This window comes from Paramormyrops kingsleyae, chromosome 4 (assembly GCF_048594095.1).
Source record: "Paramormyrops kingsleyae isolate MSU_618 chromosome 4, PKINGS_0.4, whole genome shotgun sequence".
Lineage (NCBI taxonomy): Eukaryota > Metazoa > Chordata > Actinopteri > Osteoglossiformes > Mormyridae > Paramormyrops > Paramormyrops kingsleyae.
Genome location: NC_132800.1, coordinates 17,954,426 through 17,976,213, shown reverse-complemented (window position 1 = coordinate 17,976,213; position 21,788 = coordinate 17,954,426). Strand labels below are relative to the sequence as shown.

Below are 21,788 nucleotides of genomic sequence, written 5' to 3'. Positions count from 1 at the left end.
TTTGTGGATTTCCCCAGTTTTCAGTTACTTTTAAATAAACCCTTTTATCTTAGCGCTTTTCTTGGGGAAGATGGTGGCGCAGGAGGTAGTGCTATTATTCGGCAACTAGAAGATTGCCGGTTTGAGCCCTGGTTCTTTCTGACCCCATCAAAGTGTCCTTGAGCAAGACACTGAACCCCAAATAGCTCCCGGTGTGCAGGTTGGCACCTCACATGGCAGCCTCTGCCACCAGTGTGTGGATGTGAGTGTGTATGGGTGAATGTGAGGCATAAATTGTAAAGTGCTTTGGGTATTCATAAGAGTATAAAAAAGCGCTACATAAATGCAGTCCGTTGACCATTTTGGAGCCGCCAGTGGATCATCACCATTGTTTTTCTGTTTGTGCCATTATGCGGCATTCAATATAAACAAACATTCACATCCACACTCAAATCTAAACATATTGTCGGAATCCTTGTGGGTAATTCCACTAGCAAAATGTGTTCTGCTTGATGTTGTTCCATTTACACATCAGTAGACATACAGAGCAACCCTTAGACCTCAATGTAAACTTAACTGTATATAAGCTGAAAGTCCTTTTAAAGCACGAAGCTTACTCGTTTTCTCGAGATAATGGGATTATTTAGCAGTGTCATAATTATCATATCTTAAGAAAATGGCATTTAAAAAAAACTGCAAGCACAGCCATTCTCGTGTCCCCCAGGACCGGTTTGAGAAACACTCAGTATTTGGCAGCCGCACTAAATAATCTAGCTCCTCCACAGCACCTGTAATATTAAATCACTGGTGCCGGTGTTCTGTCATAAAATACTACCTATCGAGACATGTTATCGAGTCTTTCTGTGCATGTGCAGTTCCACCGTCTTGCGATTAGGGTTAGGTTTTAGGGGTTAGGGTTAGGGTTAAGGTAAGGGTTTTAGGGGTTTTGGGGGGTTAGGGTAAGAGTTAGGGTTAGGGTTAGGGCTATCGATTAGGACTACGGTAGCATTTTTCAACAAGGCAGCATATATCGACAGAACACCACCACTCAGTGTAAATGTGTTACACATGCTTGCTTTATTATAAGTTATATCTGTTAACTATATTCTTACCTTGAGAGGAAAAATGTCTTTATGTTTTTCCAGAATCTTGTTCGTGTGTCTTGACGAAATGGAGACGCCAACTTTAAAACACTTCCACTTTTTACATACAGAGAATTATCAGTTTCGCATCAAAAGCAGAAGTGGTCTAAACAGAAATGGTCACAGACTCAGTAGCACGGCGTAGGACTTTCTGGGATATTATATGAATTAATAACAAATAACAATAATAGAAAGGGGACAAGCTCCCGCCACCATCTATAATTCTGTCATAACGCACATTCTGCATTATATCTGTGCGTATCAAACGCGGTACCGAAGTGACACTTAAATCATTATAAGTAAACAGCGCTCTCAAGTGTCACGCATTGACCGTGAGACATGCATTTCAACCAGTTCACACGCTCACACGCCACAACTTGTGTGTCTCACACTGACAAGCAAGAGATAACGCACTCGAAGGTGTCCCGGTGTTCTGTCGATATATGCTGCCTTGTCGAAAAATGCTACCGTAGTGCTAATCGATAGCCCTAACACTAACCCTAACTCATACCCTAACCCTAACCCCCCAAAACCCCTAAAACCCTTACCTTAACCCTAACCCTAACCCCTAAAACCTAACCCTAATCCCAAGACGGTGGAACTGCACATGCGCAGAAAGGCTCGATAGCACATCTCGATAGGTAGCATTTTTCGACAGAACACCGGCCATTACATAGAATTAATGGAGGATACGCAGGCATATGGAATGGAGTTTTCCACCGAATTCATAACTGTCCCGACATTCAGTGGATACAATTATGACATACGGTGGATTCAGAAAGTATTCAGACCCCTTTGCTTTTCACACACTTTACTGTGCTGTACATAGAATTTTGAATGGATATAATTGTCATTTTACCCCTTACTCTATACTCAGTAACATATATTGACAAAAAGTCAAAATTTTTGTAGAGATTTTTGAAAATTCAAAAGCTGAAATCCCTTATTCATGAAAGTACTCAGACTAATACTTCACAGAAACCCTTTTGGCAGCAAAGACAGCTGCAAGTTTTCTGTACAAGCTTTGCACATCTGGATTTAGGCAGTGTGTCCCATTCTTCATAGCAGACTCTGTCCAGCCCCATCAGAGTGGATGGTGAGTGTCTGTGAACTGCATTTGGCTGCATTAATGTTTCCCTTAATTATTAGCAGTCTCCCTGTCCCTGCTGCTGAGGAGCCGCCTCATGGCATGATGCTGCCACCCCATGTCTCACTGTAGGGATGGTATTAGCCCAGTGATGTGCAGTGCCTGTTGTTTGCCAGACAAACTGCTTGCTGTTCTGCCCAAAGAGCTCAATTTTCATCTCATCAAACGAGAGAATCTTCTTCCATTTTTTGTCAGTCTTTTAAGTGCCATGTAGCAAACTCCCAGTGGACTCTCTTTTGCAGCTTTTTAGAGCAAGGGTCACCAACATAGTGCCCACGGGCACCAGGATGCCCCCAAGGACCACATGAGTCGCCCGCAGACCTGTTTTAAAAATAACACAAATCACCAGTGAGCAGCGTCCAAAAATTTATTTTATCCTGCTGCTATTCTTCTTTAATCACATTTGCATTTATATAGATTTGAAAATGACAATATCTAAAAAAAGCTTTTAAAACATGTTTATTATACATGAAGTTTAGATAAGTTTGGGAAGGCATTTCAAACTGGTAGCCCTTCGTATGGGTCAGTACCCATGAAGTAGCTCTCAGTTTCAAAAAGGTTGGTGACCCCTGTTTTAGAATGACTGTAGGTGTCTTTCTCATCTTCTTCACCAAGGCCCTTTTTACCCAGATGCTCAATTTAGCCAGACGGCCACCTCTAGGAAGGTCAGGGTCGTGTCGTACTTCTTCCATTTCAAAGTTATTGAGGCCACTGTGGTCCTGGGAACACTTGGAGCCTTAGAAATTATTTAATATCCTATATTCTATCATGGAGATCTACAGCGAACTCCTTGGACCTTGTGGTGTCATGATCATCCCTCTGCTCTGTCCTGTTCCTGTTTGACCAGCAGAGTTTATGCTTCCCTCTTGCTCTCGATCACCCACAGCTGACTCCCATTACTGGTGTGTGGTTACTTGTTATGGTCCCCACCTGTTCCTAGACTGTGCTTCATTACCAGAGTATATTTGTTCCTGACTGTGCCACCCCAGGTAGTCCAGTCACTGTATTCATCAGTGTTAACCCCAGTTACATTTACATTTTACATTTACAGCATTTGGCAGACGCCCTTAGCCAGAGCGACTTACATAAGTGCTTTAAGACTCTACAATGATTTTTTCCCAATACTAGCTCAATAAAAACCAAGGCTATGAATACCATCGATCTAATACTCTGTTGGGAAAGTTTTTTTTTATATAAAAGGAAAGAACTGAGTATAATGCCAGAAGTGCTAATTCAGGTATTTCTGGAAAAGGTGTGTTTTAAGTCGTCTTTTGAAGACATTCAGTGACTCAGCTGTTCGGACATCTAGGGGGAATTCATTCCACCAACTTGGTGCCAGAACAGAGAAGAGCCGAGAGATGTGTCTTCCTTGTGCCTTGAGGGGTGGTGGGACCAGTCGAGCAGTGCTGGAGGATCGGAGAGATCGTGGTGCAGTGCGGGGTGTGATGAGGTCTTTTAGGTAGGATGGAGCCAGATCATTTTTGGCTTTGTATGCGAGCATCAGTGTTTTGAATCTGATGCGGGCAGCCACAGGAAGCCAGTGTAGGGAGCGCAGCAAAGGAGTGGTGTGGGAGAACTTGGGAAGGTTGAAAACAAGTCGAGCAGCTGCATTCTGAATCAGTTGGAGGGGACGAATGACGCCCAGTGGTAAACCCGCTATAAGCGAGCTGCAGTAGTCAAGGCGGGAGATGACGAGGGACTGAACGAGTATCTGGGTAGCCTGTGTGGAAAGAAATGGACGTATCCTTCTGATATTAAACAGGAGAAACCGACAAGAGCGGGAAACGTTGGCGATATGTGAGGAAAAGGACAGACGATTGTCCATGGTAACCCTAAGGTTGCGAGCAGTAACCGAAGGTTGGATCAGGGAGTTATCGAGGAAGATCGCAAGGTCCAGGAGGGGGGATGAGTCAGCAGGGATGTACAGCAGTTCCGTTTTACTAGGGTTAAGTTTCAGTTGGTGAGCGGTCATCCAAGATGAGATATCTGCTAGACATGCAGATATCTTAGTGGAGACATGAGTGTCTGAAGGAGGGAAGGAGAGGATGAGTTGAGTGTCATCTGCATAGCAGTGGAAAGAGAAGCCATGAGAGGATATGACCTCACCAAGAGATTTGGTATAGAGGGAGAACAGGAGTGGGCCAAGAACCGAGCCCTGAGGGACACCGGTGAAGAGACTACGTGGGGTAGATGTGGATCCTTTCCATGTCACTCGGTATGATCGGCCTTCGAGGTAGGATGCAAGCCATCGCCAAGCCAAACCACCAATGCCAAGACTCCTAAGGATGGACAGGAGAGTCTTGTGGTTAACCGTGTCAAATGCTGCTGATAGGTCAAGAAGTGCTGCTTTGAAGCCAGACTGATTAGGATCCTGGAGGTTGTTCTGAGAGACGTAAAGAGAGAGCTGATTGTAGACTGTGCGTTCGAGGATTTTTGAAAGGAAGGAAAGAAGCGATACTGGTCGGTAGTTGTAAGTGTCCGAGGGATTTAGAGTGGGTTTTTTCAAGATGGGAATGACCCTGGCTATTTTGAATGCTGTGGGACATGACCGGAAGTTATGGAGCCATTAATGATAGTGGTGATGAAGGGGAGAAAGTCTAGAGAGATTGTCTGGAGCAATGTGAAAGGGATTGGATCCAGTGGGCAGGTGGTAGGGTTGGAAGATGAAATGACTTTCATGATCTCATCAGCCGTAAGACTGGAAAACTGGGTCAGTAAGGGGGAAGGGAAATCCTGGGTGTGTAGTGTAGTGGATGGGGAGGGAGAGAATGTCTGGCAGATTTCGCTAATCCTTTCGTCAAAGAAGTTGGCAAAGTCTTCAGCAGTCAGGGAGGATGGAGCAGGAGGAGTTGGAGGTTAGTGTTTCTCCATTCTCCCTCGTGATAGTTAGTGTGTGCTGTGGCAAGTTTCCCAGTACCTCCTGTTCCCATGTGGTCCCTTTTGTTTCTGCTTATTGAGTTTTGGTTATTACAGATAAACCCTTTCAGTTCCCCCTGGCAGCTGCTTCTTGGTTGCTTCTCCTCTTGTTGCGACACACAGCTTTGTTTTTGTCCTGACAGTGAGTGTGCCTGGGGCCCCTTGTATACGCAGGTATGTACCTTTCCAATCTATGTCCAATCAAGTTGATTTGCATCAGAGTTCTAGACACATCACAAGGATAATTAAAGCAAACAGGATGCACCTAACCACAGTGTGGAGTACCACCACAAGGGGTCTGTATTTGCTGATGGAAAATCCCATCAGCTTTTTGCTGTAAATCTACTTTATCTGGAGAAAAACAGGAAACAATGAAATGTGAAATGACTTCTGTTGTGATCTGGCGCTATATATAAAATAAAATAAAATAAAATTAACTTGGGGCACCCCCCTAATAGAATGGTAGGGTAAACACGTTGTGGTATATGTAGCCACATTTGTAGCCACATAATAGTTGATTGTGTTGACAACCACGACTTCCCCTGCGTTCATTTAAACAAGTTTCTGTGTGAAGGGACGGGGCGGGTAACGCGGCCGGCAGTAACGCCATTGGTTGCACTTGAAGTTATTAGTTATCTAATCCGACAGTAAACGGCTCATTGAAAAGAATATTCTCAGAGTCGTGGTCTCGAAATAAAATCCCGAGTCCATGACAAGAATGAGTACAAATACGGCCGATTCAAAGACAAGATCGAGACCTTCAAAAACTGGTCTTACTACAACATTTATTACTACAACATTACTATAAATTTCTATCATGAGGAAATGAAGCAGTGGTAAGAAATTTAAGGTGGGTAAACTGTATGTACAGCAGTAAAAACGGTGGGTAACTATTTATATCCTTAACATTAGTGATCTCAAAAAAGGTGAGTAGACGCTGTTTTGTAAATTTAAAAGGTGCGTAAATGGCGTTTATGTGCATTTACCCTCCACTACATCACTGAATGAAGAATTTGCGTTAAGTAATCTGAATAATTGCATAAAATAATCCAAAAACTTCACAACGTCACATAATACATCAATGTCTCTCCAACCTAATTTCAGCTAATTATCGTCAAATTCTGGCAGAATTAAAACAAGACTCTGTTGTGTCCGCCTCCGCCATTTTTTTAAACGTTTTTTTCAGTTCTCCCAGAATTCATCACGTAAGCTACTCAAGGCACGCCATTGGCTCTCGTCACCTCTTTCTTTTATGGTGGTCGGCGTCCAGCTTAATGGTGCTTTACTGCCACCGCGGCTTTGGTTAGCTTACTGCTCCCAAATTAGGAGGTAGCCACTGTACTTATGTGTATAATAACGTAGACCCAACTAATTGATTATTAAATTAGTTGGCAACTATCTGAATAATCGATTTTAATCGATTAGTTGTTGCAGCCCTATTTTTTTTTCTTTACCAAATGTTAGGACATTTATTTTTAGAATATATTTTATCTGGTTAATGTTTTGTGGTACGTTAAATAATGACTGTACCCATTAACCATATCTGGCGTGTTGTGGTGGGACGTTAATTGAGAGAATGCAGGGTCTCACATGCTGAGACTGATAGGAAACCCGCAGTTACATCAGGATGACAGTAGGGCGCAGACGTGAGGTTCTGCTGTCTCAAGTTGAATCAGATTTTTTTGAGATAAGTAAAATGTGTTGCATTTTAATTTTGAATCACTTGTGTAACTATTTATTTAGGCAGTAAGGACTTAATATGGCCTTTAATTATGCTTTTCCCTTGTTTTAATAGGGGTGAGAGAGACGCCAATTTCTAATTAGCTTGTCGATTGTCATTAATAGCAGTTCACTGTTCCTGTTCCCTGCATTCCCACCTGCCTCTCCCTCCTACTTATGCTGCCATAAGCATATCTACCGGAGCATTGCACTTCATATTGCACTCATCTACCTTTTAGTACTGCCTATAGTCTCCCTTACTTTGACTAATTGCATTTATTTCCCCTACTCCTAGTGGGGGGGGCTGCCTGGAGCCCTCGATCTATCAAGATGTCCAGCACACCCTGCAACATGTGACGTCGCCACTACCAATGACATCCGTGCATCCAGCTCGCCGTTCTGCCTGTGTCATCTTCCTTGTATGACCCGCTCCCTGCCTTCTGGCTGCCTAGCGATTGGAGGGAGTGGTGGTACCGGCTTGTCATCTCCCCCTTGCTCACCGTTTGTGTCTCAGATTTAACTGTATTTGACTCTCTCTGCCGGCCCCTGGAGGATGGGCTCCCCCTTTGAGTCTGGTCCCTCCCAAGGTTTCTTCCTTCTAGGGAGTTTTTCCTTGCCACTGTCGCCTATGGCTTACTCACTGGGGGCTTTGGGTGGGGATGCTGTAAAGCGCTTTGAGACAATGTAATGTTGTGATAATGCGCTATACAAAAATAAATTTGTTATTGTTGTTTTAGTTAGGAAATTCTTGCTTGTTGTATTTTGATCAATTGATTTAACGTGTGTTACTAATGTGATTTATTAGGTTTTTTTTTTTTTACTCTACGGATATTTTTTGCTTTCGCAGTTATGTCTCCCATCTACTTTTACATGGTTATTATATATGCTGATTTAATCTAATCGTGTTAGTTATGTTCATTTGCATTAACATCTATTTATTTAACTGTATTATATGATTTATGTTACTAAGTTACACTTTGAGATGCGCTGAACCAGGACATCAATTGTATAGAGCAGGAAGCCTTTATTGTCAGCGCTGAGGTAGCAAATACAGTGGTACCTCGACCCACGAACAGTTCTTTCAACAAATTGGGTTATGAACCAGGCTGCGAACACACAAACATCCCCCAAAAGGGTCCATTGAAAGTGCCCCAAAGAACCACCCGAAACACGAAGAAGTGTACATTATGCCCAAGAATGGTTGTGGAATTATAAAAAAATTTGTTGTAGATGTACACTCACCTAAAGGATTATTAGGAACACCTGTTCAATTTCTCATTAATGCAATTATCTAATCAACCAATCACATGGCAGTTGCTTCAATGCATTTAGGGGTGTGGTCCTGGTCAAGACAATCTCCTGAACTCCAAACTGAATGTCAGAATGGGAAAGAAAGGTGATTTAAGCAATTTTGAGCGTGGCATGGTTGTTGGTGCCAGACGGGCCGTTCCGAGTATTTCACAATCTGCTCAGTTACTGGGATTTTCACGCACAACCATTTCTAGGGTTTACAAAGAATGGTGTGCAAAGGGAAAAACAACCAGCATGCGGCAGTCCTGTGGGCGAAAATGCCTTGTTGATGCTAGAGGTCAGAGGAGAATGGGCCGACAGATTCAAGCTGATAGAAGAGCAACTTTGACTGAAATAACCACTCGTTACAACCGAGGTATGCAGCAAAGCATTTGTGAAGCCACAACACGCACAACCTTGAGGCGGATGGGCTACAACAGCAGAAGACCCCACCGGGATCACTCATCTCCACTACAAATAGGAAAAAGAGGCTACAATTTGCACGAGCTCACCAAAATTGGACAGTTGAAGACTGGAAAAATGTTGCCTGGTCTGATGAGTCTCGATTTCTGTTGAGGCATTCAAATGGTAGAGTCAGAATTTGGCGTAAACAGAATGAGAACATGGATCCATCATGCCTTGTTACCACTGTGCAGGCTGGTGGTGGTGGTGTAATGGTGTGGGGGATGTTTTCTTGGCACACTTTAGGCCCCTTAGTGGCAATTGGGCATCGTTTAAATGCCACGGCCTACCTCAGCATTGTTTCTGACCATGTCCATCCCTTTATGACCACCATGTACCCATCCTCTGATGGCTACTTCCAGCAGGATAATGCACCATGTCACAAAGCTCGAATCATTTCAAATTGGTTTCTTGAACATGACAATGAGTTCACTGTACTACAATGGCCCCCACAGTCACCAGATCTCAACCCAATAGAGCATCTTTGGGATGTGGTGGAACGGGAGCTTCGTGCCCTGGATGTGCATCCCACAAATCTCCATCAACTGCAAGATGCTATCCTATCAATATGGGCCAACATTTCTAAAGAATGCTTTCAGCACCTTGTTGAATCAATGCCACGTAGAATTAAGGCAGTTCTGAAGGCAAAAGGGGGTCAAACACTGTATTAGTATGGTGTTCCTAATAATCCTTTAGGTGAGTATACATCTATCTGCTCCTTTTCTTTCTTCTTCCCGGAACAATACTAGTGACGTAACAGAAATACAGCATATACATGTTTCCCACAAGCAGTCTAACTGAGCTGGACACATCCCCGCACTACATACATTTTCTCATCTATTACAGTATGAGGTAACTGTATACATATCCAAGTAAAATACCATAACTAAATTCACAACAGCCAGAACCCACAAGTACACTCAAATACGACAACGAAATTAACAACCTCAATGACTCTGGCCTAACACTTAAAGTACCTGCATCTCAATAAATAAGCAGCAGTAGTTTATCAGGACATGGTCAACACAACAGTTTCTTGAGCACATATGACTGCCAACATTATGTGTTGCTCCATCCAAGTTTTTTAGTCTTTTAACCAATCCGGAGGCTTGTGCTCCCAGACAGGGTGCATTTTGTTTCCTGTGTCATCTATAGAGCGCGATTCTATTCATGGCCTCAGAGTACTTCAGAACTGAGTCTGCTGAGCTGAGCTCTGGAGACAGGTCAGGTACCACTGAGATGTGAGAGGAGTGTCACAGTTTCCATCTGACAGTGTGCATGTGCCCCCTTGCTTTTGAATGTGCGTCGTATCAGAGACTCTTGGACGTCCCTTAGGCACATGAGTCTGTTCACACACTCTCACTTTGTCATTTACTTTGACAGCAGGTACCCCTGCTTCCTGTCACAATATTCCTTCATCCCCAGCTGGCGAGTGGTAACACCCTGCTGAACTGCTGCATCACCCGTTGAGCTGGTTGGAGGAGGAACGATGGTGAGTTTCATTCTCAATCCTGCAGCCGTGTAGCAGTTCAAATGGCGAGACGTCGGTCATCGCATGGGGAGTTGCACGGTATGTTCACTGTATCCTTCCAGGAGCTGTCTTGCAGAATGGCCATTTGCAGACATTCCTTAAGAATCTTTTAAAGTCTTTCCACAGCCCTATTTGAAGCAGGGTGATACACTGAGGTTTTGACATGAGATATGTTTCAGTCCTCCAAGAAGTCAGAGAGCAGCGGAGGAAAGGTGTAGTTCATTGTCTGAGAGCAGACATTCCATGTCGGCTAAATACGCTGCTGAGAAATCCAGTAACAACGCCTGATGTTACCGAGGGTGTAGAAGCGACCTCAGGCCACTTTCAGTAATAATCCATGAGGGTGATTGCGAACCTAGCAGTTTAAAATGACCTCATGATATCTAAGACGACTTTGCTCCATGGAGCATCTGGCCACCGTAGGAACAGGCTGTAATGGAGCAGCAAACATCTTTGCTGTTCGATCAGAGTTTTGGCAGATGGTGCAGCCTGTGATCTGAGCCTAGACCTGCACATGAAGAAGAAGCACATTCAAACTCCTCAAGTCTGCCACTTCTCACCTGAGCTGAGATTTGAAAATTGCACATCATAACCTTTTAAAAACTGCATTGCAAAATTGGTGCTTAAACACTTAGCTGTCGTTCTCCATGTTGTGTTCTATTCCCCGCAAAAATGCAGAGACACGGTTTGCATGCAGCTAGAGACTTCCTTGTCTCTTTTTTTATTGAACACCCACACGCCGTAGCGGTAGAACAAGGAATAACCAATCACAGGGCATTCCATTATGGTAAGCCTATTACTATGCACCATAACTCAATATTCAGTCCAGTGACACCAGGGCTTACTCCAAAGCACTACACTTCCTTCCTCCTAGATATGAACTAATAATTCTCAGGAGGGTTACAAGATTTATTTACTTTTTTTACTTTAACCTCTTTTAACAAAAAGAACTGTAATAAACACCTTAAAGTGTTAAGACATTTAGAAGTATTTAAACATGCAGTTATTCTTCTATCAGTCTTTGAGGGGGCCTACGGTTACGTGTGGGGTAGCGCCCCCCTCTCCCCTGGGTGTGTCTGCCTGGTCGCCCACAGTCTCAACGGCAGGTGTGGGGATTGAGGCAGGTTCATCATGCATGTTGCTTGCAGTGGGCTCAGCTGCTGTCGTGGGCCCTACAGCATCTGCAGCAGCGGACATTGCAGACAGCTCTTCATCCTGAGTCAGTCCAGTTTTTCTCATCTGGTCAACATGGCGCCGCCAAGCAACACCTGAGGCAACTTCCACAGTATAAGACAGGGGGCCACGTTGTTCTTTCACAATCGCTGGGACCCATTTCTGGTCTCCTCTGTAGCTCCTTGCCAATACTGTCTGCCCAGTGGCAAAGAGTCACAGCTCCCCTTTGCAGGCCCTCTGAGCCTGTTTAAGTTGACTGTCTTGGACGACGCGCCTGTAGTTCGGCTGCACTAGAACCAATCTGGAATGAAGGTGACGCCCCAGGAGCAACATGGCTGGTGCCTGGTTGGTAGTGGCATGTGTGGCGTTTCTATAGGCAAACAAAAAATTACTCAGTTTTTGGTGGAGTGTGATGTTATCGTTCTGCATTGCTCTGAATGCTTGTTTCAAACTGAGCAAACCTTTCTGCCAGGGGGCTGAGGTGATGTGAAGGATCCCATTTCTCCTCAGAAATGTCTGGAAATCTTCACCTGTAAATTGTGGACCATTATCGCTGACTAATTGCTCCGGTACACCAGTCCTAACAAAGAGGTCCCTCAGTACTGTGATTGTTTGGCTCGTTTTAGTGGAGCTCATAGTGAAAACCTCTGGCCATTTGGAAAATGCATCCACCGCCACGAGGAAGTTTGTGTCCATGAAGGGCCCTGCAAAGTCAACATGAATGCGTTGCCAGGGGGATGCAGGCCATTCCCATTGGTGAATCGGGGCACGTGCTGATTCATTTAGCACCTGTTGGCAGCCTGAGCATCGCATTGCTACATGTTCATGGTCAATGTTAGGCCACCACACAAAACTTCTCGCTAGTGTCTTCATCTTCACCACTCCCAATTGGCCAGTATGGAGTTCTTCCAAAACCTTAGGTCTCAGGTTACTCGGTACGATAACCCTTACGCCCCCCCCCCCCCCCGCCCCCCATCACACAACCACCATTTAAGGTAAGTTCATTCCCTCGCTGGTAGAATGGAGATAAGGTGGTTTTGTGAGGGGCACTCCAGCCCATTTGTGTGGCTGCATGGACATGTGACAATGTCCTCTCACGTCTGGTCTCTGCCTGTACCTTCTCCGCCATGACAGGCATGCTTTCAATTTGACTGAGGGTGAACATATCTAAGGCAGAGCTGCCTTCTTGTTTATCTTTCCCATCTTCCAGGGGCAAACGTGAGAGTCCATCCACATTTGCATGGTCCCCAGTCCGCCGGAACTCTATCTTGTATTGGTTCCCCCCAAGAAACAAAGCCCAATGCTGCATACGAGCAGCCGCTGTGGTTGGGATCCCCGTTTGTGGGATAAAGATGGACATGAGGGGCTGATGGTCAGTAATGAGGGAAAGTTCTCTGCCATACAGATATTGATTAAATCTCTTCACGCTCCACACTAGACTCAGTGCCTCTTTGTCAATCTGGGCGTAGTTTCTCTCAGGCTTGGTTACGGAACGTGACGCAAAAGCTATTGGCTGTTCACTGCCGTCATTCCATGTGAGACATCACAGCCCGGATGCCGTACGCTGAAGCATCACAGGCCAGCTGTACTGGTAGAGCTTGGTCATAGTGGGTTAGGACTCTGTCTGATATCACAAGTTTCTTTGCTTCTTTAAATGTACGTTCGCAGTCCCTTGTCCACGTACATTTCCGTCCTAACTGGAGTAGCTCATTCAGGGGATGCAACATTGTGGCTAGGTTGGGTAAGAATCTGTGATAATAGTTCACAAATTTAAAAAAAGGATCTCAGCTGCGAAACATTTTGAGGTCGAGGGGCCTTTAACACTGCCTGGACTTTTTTTTGACACTTATGTAGTCATTCACATCAATTGAGTGTCCACAATACACGACACTGGCCTTAAGGAATTCACATTTGTCTCTCCTAGCACGGAGTCCATATTCCTCCAGCCTCTTCAGAACATGTCTCAGGTTCACCAGGTGTTCAGTGTCAGTACTACCTGTGACAATGATGTCATCAAGGTAGCACTGTGTACCTGGTACACCTTGTAACACCTGGTCCATAGCTCGTTGCCATATCGCTGATGCCGAGGCTACTCCGAACACAAGTCTATTGTAGTGGTACAAACCTTTAATGGTGTTGATGGTCAAAAACACTTTGGAGTCCTCTTCCATCTCCATCTGGAGATATGCTTCTGCTAAATCCACCTTTGAAAAGTGCTGCCCCCAGCCAATTTTGCAAAAACATCTTGGATATTGCTCGACCTGAAGCACTGGATTAACAGTGACTTTAAAGTAACCACAGAGCCTAACTGTGCCATTTTTCCTCATAACCGGAACCACTGGGGTTTCCCAGGGACTCCAGTCAACTCTGGGAAGTATTCCGTCGACTTATAGCCGCTCGAGTTCCCTTTCTACTTGAGGTCGTATGGCATAGGGGACTGGCCGTACCTTATGGAACATTGCCTGAGCACCATCTTTGAGTGTGATATTCCCCTTAATGTACTGAAGTGTACCGATTCCCTCTCTGAACACAGGTGCAGCTTTTTCCAGTATCTGATTTAGCTGGGCCTTTGTTGATTGGAATGCACATGCAACTTTTTCATGGCACTCCAGTCGAGCTTCAGCTGTCTCAGCCACTCACGTCCCCAGAGTGGTCTGCCTCCTCTCTCTAAAACATACAAGTCCAGCACCTCTTCCTGACCATTTAACTCCACTTGCACAGACTGACCCCCTTACGGGAACAACCTTCTCTCCCGTATTCGTTTTTAGAATGGAAGTTGGTTTCATTTTTGTTTTGACAAAAATCTTGTCATAGAGACCAGAATAAACATATTCATAATTCAACATTTATATCAAAATTAATCAAGCGTATATTATCAAATACTTTGGAATAAATCATTGGATGCCATTTACATGTTTACTTATTATCATTTATTTACATATGTACATATGCATTTGTTTGAGAATGCCTAGAAATATCTCTACAGGGTGAGTGAAAAGTCTGGCAGTTATGTAACTGATATCATTTTGCAAGAGGCCAATAGGTGTGTGAGTGAGGTATGTGTGACACCCCTGTTAAACAGTGACAGTCCTGTGACCGTCAAAGGACAACAGGATTAATATCAATCTGTATGTGGATGGAAGTTGTGTGTGTGTGTGTGTGCATGAAGGACTAGAAATATCTGTGTATTACTGAAGGAACATGAATGTGTGTATATGTGTCTGTGAAGGAACAGAAATGTCTGTTTCTGTCTTCCTCAGTGAAAATATGTGTTTGTCACAGTAACAGGACAGAACTGAGGTAATTGTGAGCTTTTGAAAAAAGAAACGTCTGTACTTGTGTTACCTAAGGGGTAAAAATTTCTGTTAGCATGTGTGTCACTGTTTGTACCAAACAAGCCGCCAGCAGAGGCAGCAGCACAGAATGTGGAGCTCGTCACCAGAGGAAGGAGAGGGACGTCAGAGTAAGAATCCACCTTTCCACTGTGTTCAGGGGTATATCTGTATAGCTGCAATGCCACTGTGAGTGTATTGTGGGACACATTTATTTCTAAATTGTGTGGATTTCAAAAAGAAACAAATATAAATTACATCAGGATTCCTAAAAAAGAGAATTTATGCTTTTTTGCTCATTTGGAATCACATACAGTGCATCATTGATGATCAGGCATGCAGTGAAATCAGAATGTTATCCACGTTAGTCTTAGGAAAAAACAGAAAGGCTGCAGTCAGAATAACAAATCAACTTATTAATTGTCCATTATCGCTGTTCCTAAATATGCTCATTTTTTAACTTCACCAAATGTTATTACTTTTATTTTAGAATATATTTTATCTGGTTAATGTTTTGTGGTTCGTTAAATAATGACTGTACCCAGGGGCGCTGCTAAGGATTTTGGGCCCCATGAAAAGAATCTTGACAGAATCTTTACTATCAGCACCACAATTTTATTGGGGGCTTCTCTGGGCCCCCTCTCAGTCATGGGCCCCGAGAATCGTCATCGTTTACCCCCCTTTACAGCGCCCCTGACTGTACCCGTTAACCGTATCTGGAGTGTTGTGGTGGGACGTTAATTGAGGGAATGCAGATTCCCAAGTGCTGCGACCTACGGGAATCCCGCAGTTACCTCAGATCGGCAGTAGGGGGCGAACGTGAGATTCTGCCGTCTGAAGTTAAACCGTATTTTTCCGTGAAAGGTAAAAATGTGTTACGCATTATTTTTAATTACTTGTGTAATTATTTAGGTAGTAAGCGCTTAGTTCGGCTTTTAATGATTATTTTCCCGTGTTTTAATAGGAGTGTGAGTGACGTCGTTTGATAATTAGCTTGTCGATTGTCAGGTACAGCAGTTAACCTTTTTAATCAGGAATGTTTTATTCCTGCTTGTATTTTGATCATTTAATCTAACGTGTGATACTAATGTGATTTGTCACGTTTTTTTGTTTTTAACTCTACGGATATTTTCTGCTTTCGCAGTTATGTCTCCCGTCTACTTTTACATGGTTATTATATATGTTGATTTAATCTGATCATGTTAGTTATGTTCATTTACATTAAGGTGTATTTAATTAATTGTATTACATGATTTATGTTACTCAGTTACCTCAGTTATGCTTTGAGTAGCACTGAACCAGGACAGTAATGGGATACATTAGGAAGCTTTTATTGTCAGTGTACAGGTTGCAAATACAATATATAGACAGAAATATATAAAATGTACATATAAGGGGAGAGGAAAAGTCCCCCAATCATCAGGATTACATTTCATTACATTTTAATCAGAAACAAATACATTTATTTTGCGTTTGTGCAGCTTGCCGAACCCAGTCGTTTATTTTAATCTAATGTATGTCACACTTCAGACAGAGTAAAAAGGGTTATACTGGTTAAAAATGAGAGATTTTACCTTTATGCCATGGAGAAGCAGCGACATGTAACACTCTGATAAGGTAAAAATGATTCCTCCAGCACACAGTGAGCTATCCCAGCATGCACAGGGACACGGGGGATTTTATATTATAAACCCCAAACCCTGGACAGAGGGGTTCAGTGAATAAGGAGGTGAAGCTGTACAGGAGGGTCAGTCCATCAGAGGAGACTCTGTAGAAGGACAGAGTACCAGCCGCCCAGTCCAGATACACTCCTACTCTGAGGGAGCCTGAGGGCTTTATGGGTATGTCAGTCTGTTTATTATTGTGCCAGACAGAGTAACTGTCAAGAGAGCAGAACAGCATCCATGACTTGTCATTGGCTCCAAGCCAACAGTCATCACTGTCTCCTTTCCTCCTGATTCCTTTATAAGTCACTGCTATCCGGGCTACATCTCCACTCCACTCAGCCTCCCAGTAACAGCGACCAGTCAGACTCTCTCTGCACAGAACTTGGGGCCAGAAGTCAAATCTCTCTGGATGATCAGGATAGGGCTGCTCTGCCCCCCATGTCACCTTCCTGTTCCCCTCTGACAGAGACAGGAGTCTGTGTGCTGTGTTGGGGTCCAGCGTCACCTGGCAGGAGTCTGTAGGCAAGAGGAAGAGCGATTAATCCCATCGCGAAGCCCAGCATCTCCATCATTATTACTGTCACACCTCACACACTCACTAACATAGAACTCGCTCCAATACACACATTTTATTCCCAATATACTCATGTAGCCGCCCGAGTCTGCGGCGCTCCGGCTGCCCCCTGCGCTGTGAGACACGCCGTGCAGAGAGACTCACTGGGGACCGAACTGCACTTTAGCCTGCGCTCTATTATTCTGTACGATACACAAAATATAAAAACGAAGCAGGAATTCAAGTATGTGAAATACCTCAGGAAATGTCGGGAAGATGCGCGTGATGCTGCGCGTGTTAAACTAATATGCTTAATTACAGGTAAATAAAATTATAAACAGCATTCATCAAACATGTTAAACATTAAATTGTACCCAACGAGTATCAGTATAAGTTAATTTGGCTTTGCTGCAAAATAAGAACTTGCTTCAAACCACTTCGGACACATACCTCCCTCCAGCGGCGTTCAGCGCCGACTAGTGATGTGTCGGTCGTGAACGAGCCGATCAAAAGATCCGGCTCCTGACCGAGAGATATTTTCATAAAGCAAAACGGCTCCGCGGCTCAGCGCTCCACGCTGCTCTGACCGTGATTGACGTTTGTGTTAATAGCGTGCGAGCCGCGCGACCAATCACGTGATGAGTCAGACAAGGTTCATACCATCAGGTTAAACGTAGGGAGGGGCGGGGGTGCGCGTGCTGACGCTGAACAGGTACAGAGCAGGAGGAGAGGAGAGAAAGAGAGGGAGTGTGGTGCGCGAATAGTAGGTAAGATGAGTGACAACGGAAACGAAGCGACATTTGGATGCATTTTAATAGCTATGATAACTCAAAGGCAGAATACACAGTTTGAAGATAAAGCTGTCATTTCGAGCAGGATCCACAAGCAACCTTCTCAGACTCTCAGACACTTAAGAACTGCGCATCCAATAGTTCCGATGGAAGAAAAAAGACAGGCTAGCGTGCCTGCTACTGCCAGAAGCCGAATCAGCCCGTCTAAGCTGAGGCAATTATCCTTTCTGTCCCAAAGGAAATGTTAAAATGTAACACTGTTAGAAAGTTGATGATTATGGACAGGGGCGATTCTAGGTTCAGAGCTTTGGGGGTGCTGAGCACCCAGAGAGCTGCCCAGCAAGGCAAGATACACTTTACTCGTCACAATGAGACTTTTTCCCTGCGTCAGTGTACTTTCAATCAAAAGGCAAATAACCAAACCACGTGTACATTTAATAAAATATATGACTATTTAAACACTGATCCAACATTATTCTTGATTGATAGATCATGATCTTCTACTTTTACCTGAATGCCCGTCCTTTTTTTGAAAAAACTTCCTTATATCCATTATGAACCTGGCTGTCTTTCTGTGCAAAATACACACACACACACACCAGAAGTTATAAAGTTAATGGGCATCCAGTCAGTTAGCTACCTTAGGTTTAATATTCGGAACATGAAAAAATAACCAGCTTCTCTCGTTCCATTTCAAAGAGGACTGGTAAAACGGTTGGCAATTTAAGTTTTTAGATTTAGGCTATATAAATTTCAATGGGAGCAACAGGACGGTCAAAATGTTGCTGATTTTCCTACAGAGTAGAGCGGATTGTAGGGTAGCAAACATCGTCAGAAAACGTGTTTTCAACACTGCAGTTTACCTGTAAGGGTAACAGGGCTGTCAAGTTTTGAAGACAGGCAAGAGTGACATTCCACAGGATGCCTTTTCATTGGTTGTTGTGTTGTATTCTACCCAGATACAATAGTACTATTTTCTGATTGGCTATTGTGTAGACCCTTTCTTTTTTTTTGATTGGCTGGTAAGTGACAGGCTCTTGGGGCAAATCTTGTCCGACTTCAACGTCATAAAAGAGGCGTGTTTCATCCGAGTTCCGACTTGGAGAGAAATAATCGAATGTGTCATAATGTCACTCAGCTCAGAATTTCCGAGTTCCGAGAGAAAAACGAACGCACCATTAGACTCCAGCGGAGACACGCTTGTTTTATAGTGAGGCGCTACTGTGCCGCGGTCTGGGGAAAAAATGGGCTCTGCGGCATATTAGCCTACAAATTATTTTTCCGCGTGAGAAATACAATGTGTGGCGGGAGTGCGTGACAAAAGAATGAAAAGAGTGACTGTCACTCTCAATGCGTGACACTTGAGAGCCCTGGGGTAATGTTTTTCAGCTAATAAGAGACATGGTCTGACTCCTACTATCTAACTATATAAAGAAAGAGTTACTGAAGGTTAAATGCAGCTAACATGTCCTGTTTTAAGCCAAGTACTCACACCACCGCTCCAATGCGTCTCAGCCACCATTGCTGGAGCCAGTCAGAGTAGCGGAGAGTGAAGCTGGAACGAACCATTTTTCGGGGCTGGGGGGGGGGGTATCTATACTAGTTATTAAAATATTACATCTGAATGATTTTTCATATTTCAATACTGTCTCACATAAACAGCACGAACTGTCAAAAAAAAGTTAGAAATCTTTGGGGGTGCTTTTATTCATATTGGGGGTGCTTCAGCACCCCCAAAAATGGGCTAAAATCGCCCCTGATTATGGATAATGGACAGATACAACTAAAACTGTTGGATGCTGCTGTTTTGCACGTTGTAATATATGTATTTTTATTTTTTCATTAGTTATATATGTTATTTGACTTTTTTTTGTTAGATCAACCACAAAAACAACTTTTCCACTTATAAAATGTTCAATATAGGTGTAGTAGTGTTTGATGTTTTTACATTTAGTCTTTATACCAAACATAATGTAAAATTATGGTATTAAGGAAATCATAAGGTTTAGTACACATATCAGTCATGGGTCAAAACAGCGCTGAATCTGGCTGGACTGAAGTGATAAAACAAAGAGCCGTTTAGGAGCCGGAAGAGCCGGCTCTTCTTGGTGAGCTGAACCAAATGATCCTGCTCATTAAAAATGGCCGAAACTCCCATCGTTCAGTGTCCCAGCCAGTTTGGGGAGATTACGGATGCTTTCTTAGGACAATCCTAACAAATCTCCAAAAAGATTTAATGTATTTCTACAGTTTATGTAATTCTAAGTTCCCAGACTATTTTTTATTTAAGAAAATAGTCATCTTTACTCCCAAACCAGCCCCTTTTTAAACACACACACACACACACCACAATAATTATGCGAATGGTGTCATAAAGTAGTATTAATGGTATTAAGAATAAAAACATACAAACTGACTTACATTTCTGGAACCCTGGTCTGGTCCTGCACTTCCCACTGTGGTCCACACTATAGCAAAAGCAGAATGACATAGTGCTGCTGTATCCATTTATTTAATTCTTGCATTTTCTCCACCTACACTACAGGTGCAGACACACATTCTATACTCACTTTAGTTTCTCTAGTTTACATTTGGGATCCTCCAGTAGAGCAGAGAGCAGCTTCACTCCTGAGTCTCCTGGGTGATTGTAGCTCAGGTCCAGCTCTCTCAGGTGTGAGGGGTTTGACCTCAGAGTTGAAGCCAGGGAAGAACAGCCTTCTTCCGTGACTCTACAGCCTGACAGCCTGCAGAGAGACAGACAATATCTTTCCAATAAATAAAATCACCTCACCACTATGAGTATTACTTTTAAGTAAATGTGACAACTACAATTAATATTTCAGTAATTACAGATTACAGTGTGGAATACCCAGTAATATTGACCTCAGTGTCTCCAGTTTACACTGTGAATCCCCCAGTCCAGCAGAGAGCAGCTTCACCCCTGAATCCAGCAGGTCATTGTCACTCAGGTCTAGCTCTCTCAGGTGTGAGGGGTTTGACCTCAGAGCTGAAGCCAGGGAAGTACAGCCTTCTTCTGTGACTCTACAGAATGGCAGCCTGCAGAGAGACAGACAATATCTTTCCAATAAATAAAAACACCTCACCACTATGAGTATTACTTTTAAGTAAATATGATGACTCCAATTAAGATTTAAATAGTTACAGATTACAGTGTGGAATACCCAGTAATATTGACCTCAGTGTCTCCAGTTTACAGTGTGAATCCCCCAGTCCAGCAGAGAGCAGCTTCACCCCTGAATCCTGCAGGTCATTGTCACTCAGGTCCAGCTCTCTCAGGTGTGTGGGGTTTGACCTCAGAGTTGAAGCCAGGGAAGAACAGCTTTCTTCTGTGACTCTACAGCCTGACAGCCTGCAGAGAGACAGACAATATCTTTCTAATAAATAAAATCACCTCACCACTATGAGTATTACTTTTAAGTAAATGTGAGACTGCAATACAGATTTCAATAATTAAAGTTTATGCTGTGGAATAATCAGTAATATTGACCTCAGTATCTCCAGTGTACAGTGTGAATCCCCCAGTCCAGCAGAGAGCAGCTTCACCCCTGAATCCTGCAGGTCATTGTTACTCAGTTCCAGCTCTGTCAGCTGAGAGGAGTTTGATTTGAGAGCTGAAGCCAACACTTCACAGCATGTCTCTGTGAGATTACAGCTGTTCAGGCTGGAAAAGGAAACATACACCATACACACAGGTATATCCAATACCAAAATAAACATTTTTATTTTTAAATACAATAAGTGAGGCAGCATATGCTTCAAAAGGAACTAGACAATCCTCTGATGTTCCTCATGTTTCCCGTCATGAAGAATACAGTGAATACTTTCAATTCGAAGCACAAATACCATGAAAAGTATAATGGGTCAGGACTGGATCAATGTACACAGATGAATAGATTTTGGTACAATACAGCTTCTCCTGTGAGTTTACTGTGTATTTTCACTATTTGCTGTACATTTTCATAAGTCATACATTCCCAAATCCTGTTCTCTTTTGTCTTACAGAGCCAGTTTAATAAGGACATGAGAGTGATCATGCTCTAAAATCCATTCATTAACTGGGATATT

The 21,788-nt window shown here is 43.4% G+C and overlaps 1 protein-coding gene across 3 annotated transcripts in view; it reads right to left on the bottom strand.

Moving 5' to 3' along the window:
* LOC111844371 (NLR family CARD domain-containing protein 3-like) overlaps window positions 1-1,253 on the bottom strand; it is a 79,045-nt gene extending 77,792 nt beyond the window's left edge. Inside the window, exon 1 of one of the 3 annotated variants that reach the window (XM_072711547.1) lies at window positions 1,092-1,253. The gene's annotated coding sequence lies outside the window, so the exon portion shown is untranslated. The remainder of the gene's footprint in view (window positions 1-1,091) is intronic. The other 2 variants (XM_072711546.1, XM_072711545.1) reach the window with 2 other exon arrangements.
* Between the last annotated feature and the right edge of the window lie 20,535 nt (window positions 1,254-21,788).